This window comes from Crocodylus porosus, unplaced genomic scaffold (assembly GCF_001723895.1).
Source record: "Crocodylus porosus isolate Cpor-Errol unplaced genomic scaffold, CroPor_comp1, whole genome shotgun sequence".
In the NCBI taxonomy this organism is placed as follows: domain Eukaryota; kingdom Metazoa; phylum Chordata; order Crocodylia; family Crocodylidae; genus Crocodylus; species Crocodylus porosus.
Window position 1 is genome coordinate 11,113,811 of NW_017728913.1, and position 19,182 is coordinate 11,132,992.

A 19,182-nucleotide genomic window follows, 5' to 3' on the forward strand; every position below is an offset into this window, starting at 1 on the left:
TAAAAAAAAAAAAAAAAAAAAAGAAGCCCAGCGAAGCGGCGAGCGGCGCCGTCTCGGTCCTCGCCCCTCGGCGCCCGTCTTCCGGCCCGGAGCAGGTGGGGAGGCGCGGACACTGCAGGCGCCCAACGGCCGCGTGACTTGGGCAGCCCTGCCGGTTGGCGGGGGATGGGCGGCCCGAGCGGGACCAGGCTGTGGTAGCCGCGGAGGGAAGGAGCGCGCGGGTGTCGGCTGCGTCCGGGGCCTGGGACCGTGTCCGCGCGTCGCCGCGGCTCTGCGCGCGCTTCTGTCTGCGCGTCAGTGTGCGCCTGTGTGCGTGTGTACGGGGCTCTGTGTGTGTGCGTTCACGTGTGCGCGCGCATGTGTCAGTGTGCCTGCTGTCTGCGTGGGTCTGTGTCTGAGTGTGCACAGCCATGGGTGCATATCTATGAATGTGTGCACAGGTCTTTGTGTGTGTCAGTGTGCACACGTGTCTGCCTAGGTCTGTGTGCATGTGTGTGAGTTTATATCAGTATTTCACATGTCTGTGTGGGTGTGCATGTTAGGGTGCACGTATGTGTATGTGCATGTCTGGGTTTGTGTACGTGTGCATGCATGTCTGTGTGGATCTGGGTTTGCTTAGGTCTGTGTGTGCATCTGTTAGTGGGCGCATGTCCGCAGAGACAGACACACATCTGTCTGCCACCTGCGCTTTAAGCTATAAGAACGCTTTAAAAATAGGGTAGCTATATGAATGTAAATTGAATAAAAAACAAGAGGTAAGTGATACAGGGGGTTTTAGTCTAGATGAAGAAGTGAAACCTTTGGCATTTCAAAAGTAGGTGGAGCTTGCCTTAGGCTTTCTGGGCTGATAGGAAGCAGGATGGTATTTGGGTGATACTGGTGGTGGTAAAGTCATTTTGGACTCTCACTTCTGCAGCATCCAGTCAGTCCAGATCCTGGGGTACTTAGTGGCATTTCTCACAGTATTGTTGCCTGTTCTTTAAGGTACCTCAGTCCCTTGTCATTTTCAAGGCTAGTTAGCATCCAGCGGCTTATTTGAAATGGTCGAATAAAGTGGTTGTGTTGCTGATTGCTTCCTTAGGACTGAAATAAGGACAAGGCAAAAGAAAAATTTTGATATGAAAATAGTTCTTGTTTTCATTCTCTGGTTCCACAACGTGTTTAACCACACAAAAAGCCACTTACCACGAAAATAGCACATGGCAGCAACAAGTTGGGGCATGAAGAGGAAATGATTCCAGCTGTAATTTGCTGTGTACCCTATGAAAGATGCATTGACCCTTTGACATCCTTTTAAAGGAGCCTTGCTGCTTTGTGCCTTTTAAGATGACTTTTTAAGAACATCACGATCTGGGGACCTAATGAGAATTTTCGTTGTAAAATCTTTTGACTGTATCCCTATGTGTGCAGAACTTGTACGCAAGTCTGGGAGAGCTAGGGAATTGCTGCCTGCAGGTGCAGTCATAGAAAGTCACCAATCAGAGTGAAGTGTCCGGAGGTTACCTGGGTGCATATTTGTTAGGCCACGTTGCTCTAGTGCAGGGGTCAGCAATGCCTGGCATGTGTGCCGAGCATGGCATGCAAGGCCATTTTGCTCGGCACACCACCGCCAGCCCAGGCTCCAAGCAGCTGCTGCTAGCCATGGAGCCCAGGCTGCTCCCAGCAGGCAGCTGGGAGGCTGCAAGCCCTGCTGCAAGCAGACTGGGCTCCATGGGCTGGCTGCAGCCAGGAGGGTACAAACAGCTGCTTCAGGCTCTGGCATGTCAGCAGTCTGGCACCTTCCAACATAGACATTGTGGTTTTTTGGCACTCTGGCCAAAAAGTGTTGCCTACCCTTGCTCTAGTGTATTAACTCCTCTTCTCCCCACCTTCTTTGTTAGGTGGAGTAGGCCCATGATCTGTCTTCCTTTGCCCTTCAATTCTTTAGCTCCTTAAACATAAGGAATACTCTTGTAAAGGAGCCCATCTCTCTCCTGAAACTAGAAAATGTTGTGCCTGTCTTGTGGAACTGAGTATTGGTTACAATACTGTGCAATATACACACCCCTTGGTTTCACTGAGGAGGAAGCACAAGGAACAGGAGCGAATATTTACTGTGTTTTATTGCTAGACCTTGCAAAGTTGGTTTTATGATAGAATGGAAAAAAACTTATTATGTTAATAAAGTGCATACATGCACAATTTTTGAAGTTTTTAAATAAAATAAAATTATCTTAATGTTTCTGTTCTAAGGTCTTGTATCTTTGTGAAGCACTGGGCCTTTTTTTGGGAATCAGTGATCATTTCCCAAATAATAGTCTTGACCATTAGAAAAGGCAAGGGGAAAAGATTCTTTTGTTAGCAATAAGCTGCTTAGTTAAATATTTAAGTTTGTTTTTTTATATTGCAGTTTTATTCTCTGCTTTGTGAAGGAAGGGTGGGCAGTGATTAGGACAGATGATGAAGGTGGAGGTAGTGTGTGCATGAACATAGGTTTTAATTGGCTTATGTGCTTGACATGCCTTAGGCAGGTAGAAGTGAATATTGCTCGGAAGATTGCAAATTGTTTATGCCCTAGTTTTTCAGGAATAAAATTGTACATCAATTGCAGTATTGCCAGTTCAGTTAAGAAGTGTCGTCACAATTTTGTTTTGATGTGTGCTGTTCTAAAGTGTTATGAGTGTGTTCTCTGATCAGATTAATTCGGCTGTCTAATTGTGGAGTGAACCAGAGCAGATGGCTGACAGGGAGTCCCAGGTGATGCAGGTGTGTAAATTTGTAAAGGTTTTGTTGTCTCCTGGGGTGTTAAATCTTCTCTTCCATAAGAATCTTTCAGATGGCCTACTATGTCCCAAAACCCAGTACTCCTGAATTATAATTCAATTTCTTAAACAAGTTCCACTTTGGTGCACCAGTGTGTGGGTAGGACTAGCTGTTTTGATGTGGCTGAAGTATGTTTAGTTTTGGGAGAGAAAGAGAATCTTAAGCATGAGGTTCCATTTGCCCTGAAATACATTTTAACCATGGTAAGAGACAGCTTCTTCTGACACAGTTATATTTGCAGTGTAAATATAGAGCCATAGGGGTCTCTGAGAGTCTTGGCCTGGTGGACTGTAGGAGACCTGTGAACAAATTGCAGTGAAGAGTCAACTCGGAGATACTAAAATCAGGTGTTGAAGCTTCAAGACTTTGGAAGAGAGAACTTGGTCTTTGGCATGGAGATATGTTAGAACAAGTATGACAGAACAAATATGTGGCCATCAGTCACTTTTCATCAGTACTTCAAAGTGTTATGCTGGCTGCAGTGTTGTTTGTTATCAGCACAGCAGATTGATAAGGAAATAAGTTTAAAACATTGTGCAACAAGTTCCAAGCTAAAGTAGCATTGTTTTTACAGCTGTTTATTTAGTTTATTAACTAAATCTTAGTCTGAAGAAAGTGGGGAGGGTCACACTGCTTGAGGAAGAGAAATAACGTATGTTCCCTACTGTGAGGACTATGCCACTCAGCCACTGGTAAGAAATATGCAACTAGTTAAGAAAAAATTCCTTATAGGAAAGGGAACTTTCACTGATTATTTGATTTACTTATGATTGTAAGCTGGAGCATGGGATATCAGTGACATAATTATCAGGTGTTAAGTGTCATGAAAATCTCCATTTTAATGAAAGATTAGTTAAGTGTCTTGTTGACTAGATTTTTATTACCGTATTTTTCGGACCATAAGACGCACTTTTTTCCCCCCAAAAGTGGGGGGAAAACGAGGGTGCGTCTTATGGTCCGGTGCGTCTTATGCTCCGAAAAATACGGTAGTTATAAATAATGTATGGTATCTGTTAAGTGATGCTTGTGTGTAATGTTTGGAGTGTGCATGATACTGCATGTAGAAGTTAGATGCAGTCACTACTCCCAAAGTCCTTTCATTGTAATCAGATACTGATGGCTGTTGTTTAGTTTAAGTCAGTGGTTCTCAACAGGGGTTCTGTGAGCAGGAACTTTTTGAGGGTGATGCAGGGTATGAGGAGATAAACACTTATTCTTCCCTTCCTGGCCCTTGTGTGAGGAAGTAAGTGCAGCCTTGTCTCTGGGGAAGCTCATGGTTTAACACAAACTTGTGTTAAGAAATAATTCTGGTTCTAGGAGAAAGCGTGACTGAGTTACAGTAAGATGCCATGGTCTTTAATAGACAATACTGAATCGGAATTACTATTTGCATTACTTTTCTGAAGGAGGAGGTGGTCTTCTGTTTTAACTGGAGCCATCTTATAAATCTTACAATGCACCAAATGTTTTATTCTTAGACTTTATAGCTTTTAAATCATTTTGTAACAAATTTGTCTTGATGTTTTCACTGCAGAGAAAAGCAAAAAGAAAATAAGTGACTGACTTTGCTGTTTTATTAGGTATTTGAAGGGCAAAAGAATAGAAGGGGAAAGTGACATCACAACTAAACAGTCCAGTCACAAGAATTATGTGAGTATAAGGAGATTAGGTACTGAAATTGCAAGCATAGTTTACAGTTGCTTAGATCTGGAGAGAAACATTGTAATCTGAATAAATATGAAACATTTAATTGATAGTTACTAAAAGTAATTTAATTTCATTCAGTACTCTGACACATTTTATTCTGTACGTTCAAAAACATTATTTAATATGTATTACATTTTTGCACCTGAACATCTTAATTCAGTTCTTCCAGTCTCTCAGGAGGATGGCTCTTTCATTCTCTTGACAGCCATCAATAACTCTTAAGTTGTATAGTGAGTTCTTTGAGTGCTTGTCTGGGTGTGTATTTCACTGTAGCTTGTGCATGTGATCCATATGCCTGAGGTAGGAGCATTTTGCTGGCAGCGTTTGCACATACATACCTGCTATCTTTGCGCACCATAGCACAGAAAGAGTGAAATGGGGAAAAACTGCTGCTCTATTCTTCCTTGAAACCATTGTTTGAGTGCATTTATCTGCAGTCTCAGTTCTAGACCAGATTAGCTTAATGTGGATACTTTGAAGAATAGTTCATATTTTATAATAGCAAGTAGATTTCACGTAGCTTGGGATAGGAAAAGGAGTTTTTTTTCCCCACTTTCTCTCCTCTTTCTTTTACCAATAGAAAAAGTACTATGCCTAATTCCCCAAGATATAACATCTGTGTAAATTGGTCAGTACCGTTTGCCATAAATGATTGCCAAGACACCTGTTTGTATTGTTCAGCAGACACCCATGCCCTTAAGAGTGAAACATCTGTATTTGTTTTCTCAGAGAGTGTAAAGGTCTAGGAAAGTGTGACTCAGTGTTTTGAATGGATTATTCAATGAGTGAATTGGACTATGGCCTGACAGACTACTCTGTAACAGATGTGCAGCAATTGAGGTATGTTCCCTAAAATCAGCCTTTGTTCCAGAACTCCTTTCCAGGCTTCAACAGAGTTCTAGCTCTTACAAGAAAGATGGTGAGGGAAGGATGAACCTTTAATGAGGGGAAAAGTTTAAGTACCTTGTTTTAAAAAATGGTATCTTATCAAGAATAGGGTAAGTGAATGATGAGTGCATTCATTTATCAGTAGGAATTTAATCACGAATAGTTGGTTTATTTTACCGTAGTTTTTTTCTTTACAATTCAGTTTTGTAAGGACGTTTACAGCTTCTTAATACTCTGTATAGGTACTATATAATTCTGTTGTTCCTTGTTTTTCCAGAATTGTCATTAATATCCATCTGGATTGATTACCTCAAAAAGCTACTGAACTTGATGTTTGCCCTTGCCGTAGGCATTCAGACATTCTGTTATGCTGCTTTTATAATTTTTGCCTGATTTCATGTTCTTCAGGAAGTTATTTTTTATTGCTTAAAAACCATGTTTCTCAATGCATGGTTTGTGCTGGTAATTGCATGTCCCCATTGCCATACACTAACTACATACCCATATCACTTGTTATGCTAAAATCCATGTGTCCAAAAACATGGGCACAGAACCGTTTGCTACATTATGCAGTTGCAAATCAGATGCACTGAACATAGCCATTACAGTATATCTCAACATTTGCAAAACAAAATATTTCTCACGAACACTAAACAAAAGAAAGAAATGTCTTCTATCTTGCAAGTATTGCTATGAAAACTTGATAGATGTTAAATTTGGCCATGCACTTAGCAGTTACGCTACTAGTAATGATATCACCAAGGATTAAAACTGGATGGATTAAAACAGTGCTGACATTCCAAAGAAGCTGCGAATGGCAAAATAAGGGAAGTTTAGTTTAAATGTGAGGAAAAACTTTCTCATTGAGAGCATAATCAAACACTTGAACGGGTTTCCCAGAGAGGTTGTGGAATCTCCATCCTTGGGGTTTTTTTAAAACATGGCTAGACAAAGCCTTGGTTGGGATGATCTAGCTGGGGATGGTCTTGCTTTGAGCAGGGGTTTGAATTAGATGACCTCCTGAGGTCCCTTCCAACCCTAATTTTCTATGATTCTGTGATTATTATCTAGAACAGATTAGTCCCAGACCCCTCCAAGTTCCACTCTGGTCCTCTTCCCCTGCCTGATCTGCTGCTGTTTCTGCTCTCTGCCCTGTGCTCTCTCCCTGATCTTCTGGTCTGCAGTCTACTTCCTTCCCTGTACTCCCTGCCCCATCTGCTCCTGTGCTGCCTGTCCCCTCTCTGATCTACCACACGCCCCACACACGGACTGGCTTTGCCACTTGAGGCACCTGTGCTTCAGATTAGTCCCCTCTGATTTAGAAGTCAAGCTGCAGTTGTAGTCTTAGAGTGCTTATGACAATCAATGGATGCAACCTTGCATGAGAAAGCTAAGCATTCTGGTGTGAAGCTTGACTTGGTAGACTTTGTGCATTCTAATCTCTAACTTCACTGAATCAGCTGTATAGCAAATTGCACATCAGTTAATTTACAGTTAAAGTACAAGCATTTATCTAGTTCTGTTCGTCAGTGGCTGAGAGCAGGCCCAGCAGTAGTCTGAGGGGTACTTGTTGTGTGGCATCTATAATTAGATCAAGAAATGGCAGCCTTTTCTAGTGGTGGGCTGGAATCACCCACCTTGGTTCAAGGGAGGCTGGCACTAGGAGCTGGCTGCTGCCACCATTGCATCTCTCTGCCAGCCCAGCTCTGGCACTGCTGGAATTCCATTGAAGACCCCTGGCTCTGTGGGCCCCTAGTTTAGACAAGTTGACTTACCTGAATGATGCATGACAATTCATGGATGGTCATGCAAGACCAAAGGAGGCAAAAACTAGAAGGAGTAGATGTATGATATCCAGTATGCAAATATTTTTGGCACAAATAAACAGACCTACAAACATCGGAAGAGCATGGACTCTGTGTTGCGCTAAGGAAACAGGAAAAGAGTCATGATGAATGGGATTCTACAAGAATTCCTATAGTCTTTTGACTTGAATGAAACATGAGAACACTGTTTCATTGCTGATAAACAGTATACGGCAGTGGCATCATCCCAAAGAGCAAGCGACTGTCTCAGTAGAGTTTCTAGAGCCACCACTGTCTAATGTCTAGTGGACTTAAGAATTAATCGCTGCCTGCTAAGATAAAAAAAATGGCATTATTTTCTAGGATTCCACATCAGTGTTACTGATGCCACTTAAATAGAATGTGGGGTGGTCCATTGGCCAGTGCTGAGTTGGGACAAAGTGACTCCAGTGACTGGTAAGAACTGTTGGAATCGCACTGGAAGATAGTATGGTGAAGCCATATAGGCATATCCTGTGGATACCCCGCATTGGATATTGCTATGGTCCTGTGACTGACATTGCTGTTTATTAGTCTTGGAAATGCATATCAGTGGTTGATAATTCATGTAGAACTGTTGATGACCTCTGTCAAATAAATGGTGATTGACTGAGCAGATCTTTAGTGTCAACTGCACCAACCTTGGCTGTCATGTCAGTAATGCTGATGAGGCTGTAAGCACAGAAACCAGTCGGCATCCTTTGGTTTCTCAAGGAGTTGCTTGGCTAGCAGTGGTATAGCTACGTACTTTGGTAGGTTGAACCGTAATTGCTGCAGGTCATCGTGTTCCTCGGCTGTCTTCTACAGAGCCTCGAGTCAGTTGGACGCTTTGGAATGAGACATCCATAACATTATATTTTCGTGAAACCGGTTTGTAAATTGATTGCTGTTGATTACAGTACTGAACTGAATTTGCATTGTAGGGAGCCTACATATTATTGAATGGCCATACATTTATGTGACAGTGTAAGGCTGAGCTGCCACAGTTATGTACTTGCACTGGAGCAAGAAGAGAGAAAACGATAAACATGGGTATATTTGCCAGGGGAGGAGGAAAAAGAGCAATGTCTGCTTGGCATGTTGGTGCTGTCTAGGTTTCATATTGTTGATACAATTTAAATGCTCCTGAATATTTGCTTTGGTTTTGAAAGGTTACTTCAGACACAATGATGGGTACATATCTGCTGGGGTTTTTTCAAGGTGACATTGTGAATGTAGCCTTTAATAAGAGCATCAAAATATAAGAGTACATACAGATTTTGAAATATGATGTTAAATGTCGTTACTCAAGGAAGGCGACTATTCAGATTAATCAAAACCGATTGAAGGAGGGAGGACTTTTTTCTGGTACATTGTGCAGTTACTAAGACATATGGAAACTGCAGCTTGTGAAAGTAAATAATTGATGATGGATCAGGTTGCTAGTAACTGGCAGTCTGGTACCTATTGTTAGAAATGGTTTTCTTCACCCCACCCGCAAGGCAGAAGACCAGAAATGTTGGATGTACAGTTCTGCCTGTGTGTTTATGTAATTGCACAAAATTTGTAGTAGAAGTTGTAGCTCTGCTGTTCTCTGTAGTGTATAAATGAGCAGTTTGAGTGTCAGGATTACAGTTCTTACAAATACAAGATTCTGACAGTGGAAGTTTCATCCATGCAAGTTCTAATTAGGCATCACAAAAATTACCTGTGTAGTGCCTGAAAACCTGTATATTTACAATTCTGTGTACTGGATGCAAATAACTATATTACAGATGTTTACTGTTCTGCTGCATATGGTCTTTAACTTTTATGCATTTAGGTAGCCATATACATTTTTTTTTCTTAATTTAGGAGAGAAATTTTTTTTTTTTTTTTTGCAGAACTGTGTAGCTGAACCAGAGTATGGTTATTTGCATTTAATTAGGGACTGGTGTATACTTCAGCTTTAAAAAACACCTTTTTTGGTCCTTATAAGCTATCTTCTGCACAGTTTTGGTGTTTGTTGGTTCCAATATTAGGCAATAAGGATTGGTAGAAATGATTGTTAACAGACAAAATAGTATTTCTTTGTCTACAGTATATTCAGATCATGGACCTTCAAGGACAATACTATTATATTGTTAATGTAACCTTGAGGGAGGTAGTATTCCATGTCATATAGGGTAAAACAGAAGCATAAATTGTTTTGACCGGAGTTATGAAAATGAAACACAATCTTTTTTTTCTCTCTGCTTCTTAGTTTTGGTTTTCTGTCTAAAACTGTACATGAAATAGACCTCTTCTTCTTGTCCCTAATGGAGATTAAGGGAAATAATTTTTCACATGTTGAAAAAAGAGCAAAAATATCACCAGCCAAAATATCACCAGGAAAATTGTTTGTAGTGCCCAGTTCAGTACTTGTAGTGCTGCTTGTGAACGTGAAGGGCAGAGAAAGTTCTCACTGCTGCTTCTCTCTGTCGTGGATTCTGCTCATTATGGAGATAAAGGTGACCAAATTGGATTTGAGAGACTAAATTGAGGCAATAAGTCAGTCCAGTGTAATTTAAGTGGTTTACCTTCTCTGCTTTTCTGTGTCCTTGTCTTCCTTTCCATGTCACACAAGCTACCTGACCACTTTGTAAGCTTTGCCATAAATAGAAAATTTAGAGCAGATGAGCGGTAGAAATGTGATATAAAAATAAATAGTGGTGCTTCAGTTATCTGGGGTTTTCTGCATTTGATGAAAAACTGAGTGAATGCAGATGACTGAAGGCTTTGACTGTACTACAGAGTAATAATCTTAGTTAAATTTTTGATGACCAGTTGTTACCTCACAAAATTATAGAAATTATGCAATATAACTTACAGGTTCAAGATGGAAAAAATTAGGTTACATGCTTAGCATTCTTGTAATCTGATGAATGTTCCTGAAAATAAAATAAAAATGCTTATGGTTTCCTGGGTTTAATTGGCATGCCATCAGCTTGCCCAAGTGTCAGAAGGCATGTGTTTACTCTGTAGCCCAGTGGAGAGTACATAGCTAAGAGGGGGCTAGATTCTATTTCTAATAAGTCATAGTGGAGAAAATGGTTTACTAACATTCAGTGAGATGCAGGTAAGGGGTTCACCAGTAAAGATTTTCTTGGCTGATACTGTTAACTGATTATTTACCAGGCATATTGACCAATACCAATCCAATAACTGATTTACAGGAATGCAGTTGGGCAGCATGGAGAGCAGCTTGTTGCAGGTAAGTCTGTGGAGGGGAGAGAAGGGGGGCAAATCGAGGCCCCCATGATAAGGTAGGGAGTGGGGCAGGGACTGGGGATGCTGCCCAGCCAGGGCAGTAAGTAGGACCCTGAGACTAGGGTGGGGAGCATAGATTTCATAGACATTGGGGCTGGAAGGGACCTCGGAGGATCATCGAGTCCAGACCCCTGCCCCAGGGGCAGGAAGTCAGCAGGGGTCATAGGATCCCAACAAGATAACAGGAAGGAGTTGCGGATGGTTCATCCAGAGGTTCAGCGTCCTGGTGCTTAAAAATGGCTGTGGAGCACTTGAACTAAAGCTTGTCAAATGAGCTTCAAGTGCTGCTGCCACCATTTTTAAGAGTGGGGATGCTTCTAACTGGAGCTGAGTGGGGTGAGGGTGGAGGTGGGCTGCTCGCTTGCAGGTTCAGGGCTCTCCGCTCTGCTGTCTTTGCCCTGGGAGCTGTGCGCTGGCAGCATATCCCCTGCCCATCTGGCAGTGGGAAGCACAACTGCTGCTGCCACTGCTACTAAGTGGGCAGGGGGTGCATGACCAGTGCATGGCTCCTGGGGCAAAGGCAGCAGGGTGGAGAGCCCTAAGCCCACAGTGAGCATCTTAAATCTGCCCTTGTCCTGCACACAAATCCAGGGGGACACGTGGCCCCCATGCCTCAGCAGCAGGGAGCTGTACCCCATCACCCTCCCCCTCGATGAGTTACCTCCACCCCACTCCCCAACCCAGCCTTGGGTCCCATTCACTGCCTGGGCCAAGCAGTGCCTCCAGCCCCTGCTCTACTCCATCCCTCACCGTGGGCCCCTCAGTCTGCCTTCCCCATGCCCCTTGCCCCTCGCCCCTCCCACACCCCTTCCCCTCTACAGACTTACCCGCAGGGCACTGCTGTCCATGCTGCCCGGCTGCATTCTTGGCCATGTGCATGCTGCAGCTGCATGCAGTGTCTGAGGCCCCAGCCAGAAGGCACATTATGTTGGTACATTATTGGCCACTCCGGCCAAAATAAGCTGATAATGTTAATTTTCCTTTTATTGGTGCCAGTCCAAACACACAAGCTTGGGGCTAAAAGAAATTTGTGAAAGGAGCCAGGCATAATTTGAGGTGGTGATACTAGAGAAACTATTGCAGCAAGGACTTCTTGAACTCTGGTGTCATCATTGTGACTAGCTTTTGGTTTGGAGATTCTCTCTTTCCCACTGCTGATTAAGATGTTTCTTTTAGCTCCTTCAGTCACTTCACCTCTGCCTTCTCCTTATCTCCCTTCGGTGTCCCCACTACATTCTTTCACTTGAAATCTATTTGAAAGCCTTCCACAAGGAGAATAAAGGGAGAATGCACCTAAAGAGTTAAGGGGTATAATGAAGTCTTGGGCTGGGTAACAGTCCCCAGATCTCACGTGTGTGGCCAGGCCAGATCAACAGCGCATGCACATCCCCAGCACTTAGCATCTTGCCCTATGTGGGAGGGAAACACCTGGTTGCTTTGGCAGTGGTGCTGCTCCCTTCGGTATGACATTATAAGCCCAAACCTATGTGTCAGGGCCCTGGACTCCGCTCAGTGCTCCAGTGGCCTTTACCAGAGCCACTTCCTGATTGTGAAGCAGCAGTAGTTTTCAGGGCTTTTAATCCCAGTGTCTGAAGTGTGTGTCTGCTGGAGAAATGTGTGAACTTTCCAATTCAGCTGTGGGGGCAGAGCTGGGGACACCATGGAGGCCCTTCCTGATGACTGTTGGGAGATGTAACTTGCAGAAGGGAGATCTGGAATGGGCTCCCAAGTGAGGTGATGCTCTCTCCTACCTCGGGGGGTCTTCAAGAGGAGGCTGGACAGATATTTGGCTGGGGTGATATGACCCCGGCACCTGTTCCTGCCTGGGACAGGGGGTTGGACCTGATGATCTGTTTAGGTCCCTTCCAACCCTAAGCACTATGATACATTTTCTTGGGTGTGACTTTACTGGATAAGAAATAACTATAAATCAGGAAGCTAATGTGCCATTTTCAGACCATCTTGTACTGGTTTTGATTCGTAAGGCCATAAACCAGTGGTTCTCAAACTTTTTTAGGCTCAAGTCACCCTGTCTTAGATTCAAGGCACTTATCGGAAGATGCAGCTCTTAGCTTTCAATCATTTTTTGACTGTGGAAAAGTAATAGAGCAGTTGTTCCTGTTTCAAAAAACTCAAAGACCACAACAGATCAGAGTGTTTTTGACTCTGTTTCAATTTGAAATCTCTGGGTTTATCTTGTGAATTAGCAAGATAATCAGCACCCTTAGAAGGATTTCACAGCACTCTGGCTGAGAATCCCTCCCCTAAATGGCCTGGATTATACATACTTAAGAGATTGCCTTCTCCCTTATGTTACATCATGATGGGTAAGGTCAACCTAGAGCAGCCGTCTGCAGATCTCTCTGTGTCCAGTTCATTTGGTGAAACCAAGTGGGAGGTTGTTCTCAGCAGTTGTTCCCTACCTCTAGAATTACCTTCTCTGTGTGATCCTTTACAGCTTGAGCCCAGACATCTTTTGAAAGCACCATTATTTGGGCAGGCCTTCTGTTGCTGGGGTTAAGTTTTGGGGCATTGTCTGGGGAGTTTGTTCATTTACATATTTTTGCCTATTTCATTATAAATTGCCCTAAGCCTCTTACGGGGTATTTATAATAAATAACATTCTCTTGTATGTTGTAGCCTTTCCTTGTGGCTTCCTCTCCTTCCTGATTTATATTGTGAGCTCTTTCTGGCAGGAGCTGTCATGTGGCTTATCTTTGATACTCTTGATGTAGCATTTGAAGTCCCCCAAAATACAGGTCACTTTGAGGTGCTTCAAAAATACAGCGTTTTGGCTGTAGACAGACATACTACAGCCCCCTTGCTGGATCACTTCAAAGAATATGAATATTCTACTTAGTGCCCCAGAAAATGGGGTTCTGATGTTTGTAGTGCCACCAGTGGTGGCTGTGTGGTAGCACTTGGGGATCCAAACAAATGATGGGCTGGCAGTTGATAAAAACTTCCTTTTGTTTGTTTGTAAACAAGCATAGTTGCTCAGGAAGTTGAATAAAACTGCCAGTGAGAACAGGTACAGTTTTCAAGGTAGAAACATAATTAAAGTGAGGAGGAAAATACCTTGTTTTGTATGATAGCACAAAACCAGGAAAACTGTCACAAGGCAGGTTCTGCTAGACTTAACTGTGCTGCATGTGCCTCTGTGCTACCACTATGCTGTTCTCTGCTCTGCACAGCTACAGGATATAGGATTTAAGGGCTGAGATTTGGATGATATTAATTACATGTCTGAACTCCTTTATCTCTTTTCCCTACTTTTGAATCCCTCACTGTAAAGATTTTACCTTCCCTACTTTCCTTTGTTCACTATTTTGGGCTAAATCTGGTTTCTAAGTTTGCAGAGACAAGGATCTTGCCATTATTCCTATTTCTCATGTCAATTTTGAGGAGAAAAATCTGAAACTGCTTAGCTTATCAAACAATTGATATTAAATTTTACCTGGTGAGTGGTTCAGGATAAATTGAGTAGCTTTATTAATTTATGAACATTTAACTAACCAGTTTTTCAAAGTAAAACTAATAGTTTTAATTTTTCAAGTATCCTGCGCTTCTTCTTTATAATCTACTATATCAAGGGACTGATAGAATAAGATTTTTTTCTGGTGTCCTCTGATAATCTAGAGGTTTCTCCTTTTGATACTGCAATAACTGGAGTAAAAATTGTAACATTTAGTATCAATTAGCTTTTCTATGAGCAGATTTCTCTCTTTGGGGTAGTTCTTACAAACTGCCTAGAAGTTAACGGGAACCAGTGAATATTAATTGCTTGGGGTTGGTAGACTAGTGTTATATTCATAAATACCAATGTGGAGACTGTGGCAAGGTGTGCAGCACCTGGGTTCTGAGTAGATCTGGCACTTAAGGGAATTTTCTCCCTCCCAAAGATATTGCTACTGTTATGAAAAGTGCAGTGTTTTTGGGGGGACCTGTCCATTCCTGCCACAGATTTTGAACAGACTTTTGGGCTGCACATGAAATTCATTTGCACTGTTAGGAGTTGCAGAGGGGTGGTAGTATGAGTATTTGGAAAGCTAGGAAGTGGTGATACTGTCAAAGCAGTTTGGAAGTAAAAGTTGCAAACACTGTCTCTGTGGCTTTGCTGTACCCAGTGCAATACTTGCAAAGCTACAGGTGTATGCAGTAGCTTAACTAGGGCAGGGAGAAGTGGGTACCCATCCAAGGTGCCAGCTGTGGGAGGCACCAGGAGCAAACTCCGCCTCCAGGGCTAGGGACAGAAGTTACACATAAACCAGTTTATGTGAGCAGAAACTAGTTTAAACCTGTAACAGAATAGAAGTTCAGTGCACATAAACCAATTTCAAAATGGCTGAAATTGGTTTAAGATAAACCTGGTTGAACTGTCAGACTCAACTGATTTAGATCAACCTGGTTTATGAAACTTCTGTCCGAGACCCCTTCAGATTTCCCCAGCATGCTTTGCAGCCCTGGACTGGGCTGTGCTCTCTGCTCCAGAGATCAGGGCTGGCCCTGCCCCTATGCTTTCTAGCTGAAGCACCAAGAGCTGGCTCACTGACCTCACTGCTTCCGCTGCCTGGGGTCTGGGGCCAGGGAGGGGAGTTAAACTCACCTTCCCCTGAGTAGAGAGCTGCACTGCTCTGCTGGTTTACTTAGTGCTGGCTGTGACTGTGGATTAAAAATCCAAGAGACACCTGGAAGTAGGAAAAGGACATGACAAGCAACCCTGCAGAGTCCTGCTGCTCTGATTCTGGACTGCAAATCCCAGAGATCTCGGGGGGGCAGCAGGAAGAGTAAGACAACACACAGCCCATGCTGTGTTTATAGTTCTTCAGTGTATAGTTTTTTCAGAGAGAGAACTATTCTTGTTCAAGCATTTATGAATTCTGTGCCACTACCTTCCTCCCCACCCTACCCAGGCAGAGCATGGGCTGTGGCCTGGCCATGCCCCCTCCGCTTTAGCAGGGAGGCGATAAAAGTCTTCCCCTTTGGCAGTGGCTGGCAGGTGTGCTCTAGCACCCGCCAGTTTCTGGCTTGAGCCACTGCAGGCATGTGGCTGCATTTCCTGAATCAAAAGTGAATGTGTGTTCATTTGCTTATCAGTTCAGTCTCTATAGCTTAGAGTAACCTGCAAAGACTGAATCAGTTCAACCTTGGGCTTTTTGACTGTCTGTACTTAACCCCTATGTGGCCCTTGGGCCCATATAATTGCCCACCCCTGATTTAGGGGCACTGCCAATATAAGCCATCCACAATGAAAAGGGTGAGGTTAGCACTCTCCTCTATTGGATAAACACCAGTTTAATTTCCTTTGTACTGAGGGGTGTCTAACCAGTGGGGTTTGCCTGTGAAGTCATATTTCCTTTTTTGTAAGGTTCATAAAATTGTAGCCTGTGAACAATATGTTTTAGATGTGGCTTAGGGCAATGCATTTAGGGAGCAAGCACAGAGGGTAACCCCAAACTTTTGCTTTATAACACATCCTGAAAGTTGTGTGACTATGTAAGTGTAACTGGACTGGGTATGTCAATGTTATTAGGTATAGAATCATAGAAAATGAGGTCTGGAAGGGACCTCAGGAGGTCATCTAGCTCAACTCCCTACTCGAAGCAGGACCATCCTCAACTAGATCATCCCAGCCAAGGCTTTGTCTAGCTAGGTCTTAAAAACTTCTAAGGAAGGAGATTCCACAACCTCTCTGGGTAACCTGTTCCAGTGTTTTACTACCCTTCTAGTGAGAAAAGTCTTCCTAATATCTAACCTAAACTTCCCTTGCTGGAACTTGAGGTTGTTGCTTCTTGTTCCATCATCTGCCACCACTGAGAACAGTCTAGCTCCATCCTCTTTCGAACTCCACTTCAGGTAGTTGAAGGCTGCTATTAAAATCCCCACCTCAGTCTTTTCTTCTCCAGACTAAATAAGCCCAGTTCCTGTAGCCGCTCCTCAGAAGTTACATGCCCCAGCCCCTGAACCATTTTAATTGTCCTACACTCCAATTTGTCTACATCTTTTCTGTAGTGGGCCCAAAACTGGACACAAGACTCCAGATGTGGCTACACCAGTGATGAATAGAGGGAAAGAATCACTTCCTTCTATCTGCTGGCAACTTTACTACTAATGCAGCTCAGTATGCCATTAGCCTTCTTTGAAACTGTTGGCTCATATTCAGCTCATAAGGTACCTTATGGCTTGAGTAGTGTATGCTGCAACTAGTTCCTTTTCCTGCAGGGATGTCATGTAGCACTTGAGGGTTGGTATTGGGGTTGGTGAGGTAAAGTAAACTGCTCTGTAAATCTTTTCTTTGTCTTTTACCCTTTCCTGTATCTTGGGGGTTTTCAACCTCTTTTATTATATGTGCCCCCGGCAGTCATAACTCCACATGGATTTGCTGAAAAACATGTTAAATGTTATTGTGTTGTGTTGAGAGAAGAGAGAGAGAACACAACTTATTCCTCTAACCAATTGTCCAAATTGCAGTGGTATTATACATTGCAAATTTTTTTTAGAAAATTCCCAAGAAAGTACCAAATTGCATAGTGTTAGCCATAATTAAGGAAATACAAAATAAAAGAAGTGTGGAGAAAACAAAAGAATGCTAAATCATTTCATTAACCCTGTGCTAGGTGCTTTCTGGACAATATCGAGACATAGTTCTTGTTCCAAAGAACATAGAATAAAAATGAAATTGGATTGGGAGGCATTGAGAAGAGAACAATGATGTTTTAATGTACCCTTTACAGAAGGACCAAGTTCCTGGGCATCATGAAATTTGTTTTAGGAGGCTGCTATAAGGGAGAGTGCAAATATTATTAGAAACTGATGTCTTGTGATAAAGGCACTGGATTGGTATTTGGGTTATATGTATAACTGGGCTACTGACTTATTCTGACCTTGAGCAAGTCACTTGGTAATCATTCAGTTCCTCGGTTTTCTACCTGTAACATGTATAAAGTTAGCATTGTGGAAACAACATTTATAAATAGTGTGAAGTGTTGATCTATTAAGTGTTGAGTATAGACATAACCATGTAAACATTTAGGTAACTTGATGAGAAGCAGGGCATTGAGAGGAAAGTTATGCAGAGTTTGATCGTATCAATCAGAAATTAAAACAGGCTCATTGGCAGCCCTTTATCAGGTGCTCCATCACATCCACATGAACCACTTAAATTTGATGTTAAATGCAAGGGAAAGGATAACGTGGTAAAATATTTTAGTAAGTAAAAATGTTCCAACTGTAGATGCAAGAGGTTTCTTCCTTCAGTAATTAGAACAACAGTTTGGAAATTGTTGTCTATTGAACAAAATTACTATATTAGGTTTTTGGAATGGTCTTGAGCGCTGTTGAATATTTTTACTTTATAATTTTCCAAGTTGAAGACTTCAAAATGGCTTCCTTTGGCAGTAGGTAAATTTCTGATTTGTTCCTCTCATTGTTTAATGGACTTGCCCCAGAAAATTATTTCCTTCTGCCATGGAGATGGAATGAATTTTTCTTTATTAAACAGAAAACGGAGTAATATTCATAGGTGCAAGCAGTGACTTGAAAAGAAGCAGATGTGCCAATATCCTGTATGAGTGTAATAAGCCAAAGAACCATGTTAAAAAAATTTTGGGTGATTTTTGGGAAAACATTGTGCTTATGGGTATGGTATGTTTAAAAAAAATCAATATATTAATTTCTAGCTGAACAGTGAAAGTGTTCAAGATGAGCTAGGACAGCCACTGGTTAAGGATTATCTAGGTGTAGCTGTGCCTCTATTCTACTAGGGTTTTTTTCCCATGCATCTGGGCTTTGCAGGCTGCCCCTTCTGCCCCCATTTTCTGCTACATGTGTCAGGGTGTTTAAGTCCTCCCAGAGGTTTAGGTGTTGGCTGTAGCAGTGGTGATCAGGTCCTCTGAGGGCTCATGGAAGAGCTCCCCTGCAAAGCGTGGGGGGGTGGGGATGGCCATCCTCACCTGGCACCCGTGCAGCAGCTGCCCCATGGTGTGGGTGCAGCATGGCTTGGCAGAGCGCTGTGTGCTGCCTAGGAACTGGGGCTGGTGGGACTGAGCACTGCTGGATGACCGTTGGAGCCACCCAAGCTCCTAGACAGCACATGGCCAAGCCACACTGCACCCGCATGACGTGACAGCTGCCGGGCAGGTGCCAAGTGGGGGGGGCAATCTCCGCTGCACCTCACTGCCCTGTGCTGTGTGAGGGGGCTCTGCCAGCTGTTGCTACAGCCAGGGAGTGTGGAGCTTTTTTTTTCTTTCCTTTTTTTTTCCTAAGTGCCAGGAGGCTGGGGTGTGGGGTGGAGGGGCGGCAGCCATGGCGGCTTCTCCTACAGCTCCCCCTGCCTGGAGAATGCAAATGAAAATTGTCAGTGGTGGCAGTCCTTTGATGCAAGGATGACAGTATTCCGGTAAATAGGGTAGTCAGTGAGTCCGTAGATAACTGAGGAAACCCATCTGAGATCTGTATGTTTGCAGACATGGCAAATAATTCCAGGAGGAAGGACTATATTGTAGTGATGTTGAGTCACAGCTCTTTCCCTTTGTCTCTCTTGTGTATCTGCCTTCATACAGAAGTGAGTTAGCTCAAAATGATCAATATCAATGCCTTGTACATTACCGGGTCTCCCAGTTATAAATTGCATTTCTTCAGATTGGCCTTCAAACTCTTCTTTTGCCCATCTCTA

At 43.0% G+C, this 19,182-nt stretch overlaps 1 protein-coding gene across 5 annotated transcripts in view; it reads left to right on the forward strand.

Annotated features, from left to right (window-relative positions):
* Positions 1 to 8: 8 nt before the first annotated feature.
* Positions 9 to 19,182, forward strand: part of ARFIP1 (ADP ribosylation factor interacting protein 1) — an 86,757-nt gene continuing 67,583 nt past the window's right edge. For 4 of the 5 annotated variants that reach the window (XM_019534481.1, XM_019534483.1, XM_019534486.1 and 1 more), the window contains exons 1-3: positions 9 to 95; positions 4,383 to 4,452; positions 5,381 to 5,507. The gene's annotated coding sequence lies outside the window, so the exon portion shown is untranslated. The remainder of the gene's footprint in view (positions 96 to 4,382; positions 4,453 to 5,380; positions 5,508 to 19,182) is intronic. The other variant, XM_019534485.1, reaches the window with a different exon arrangement.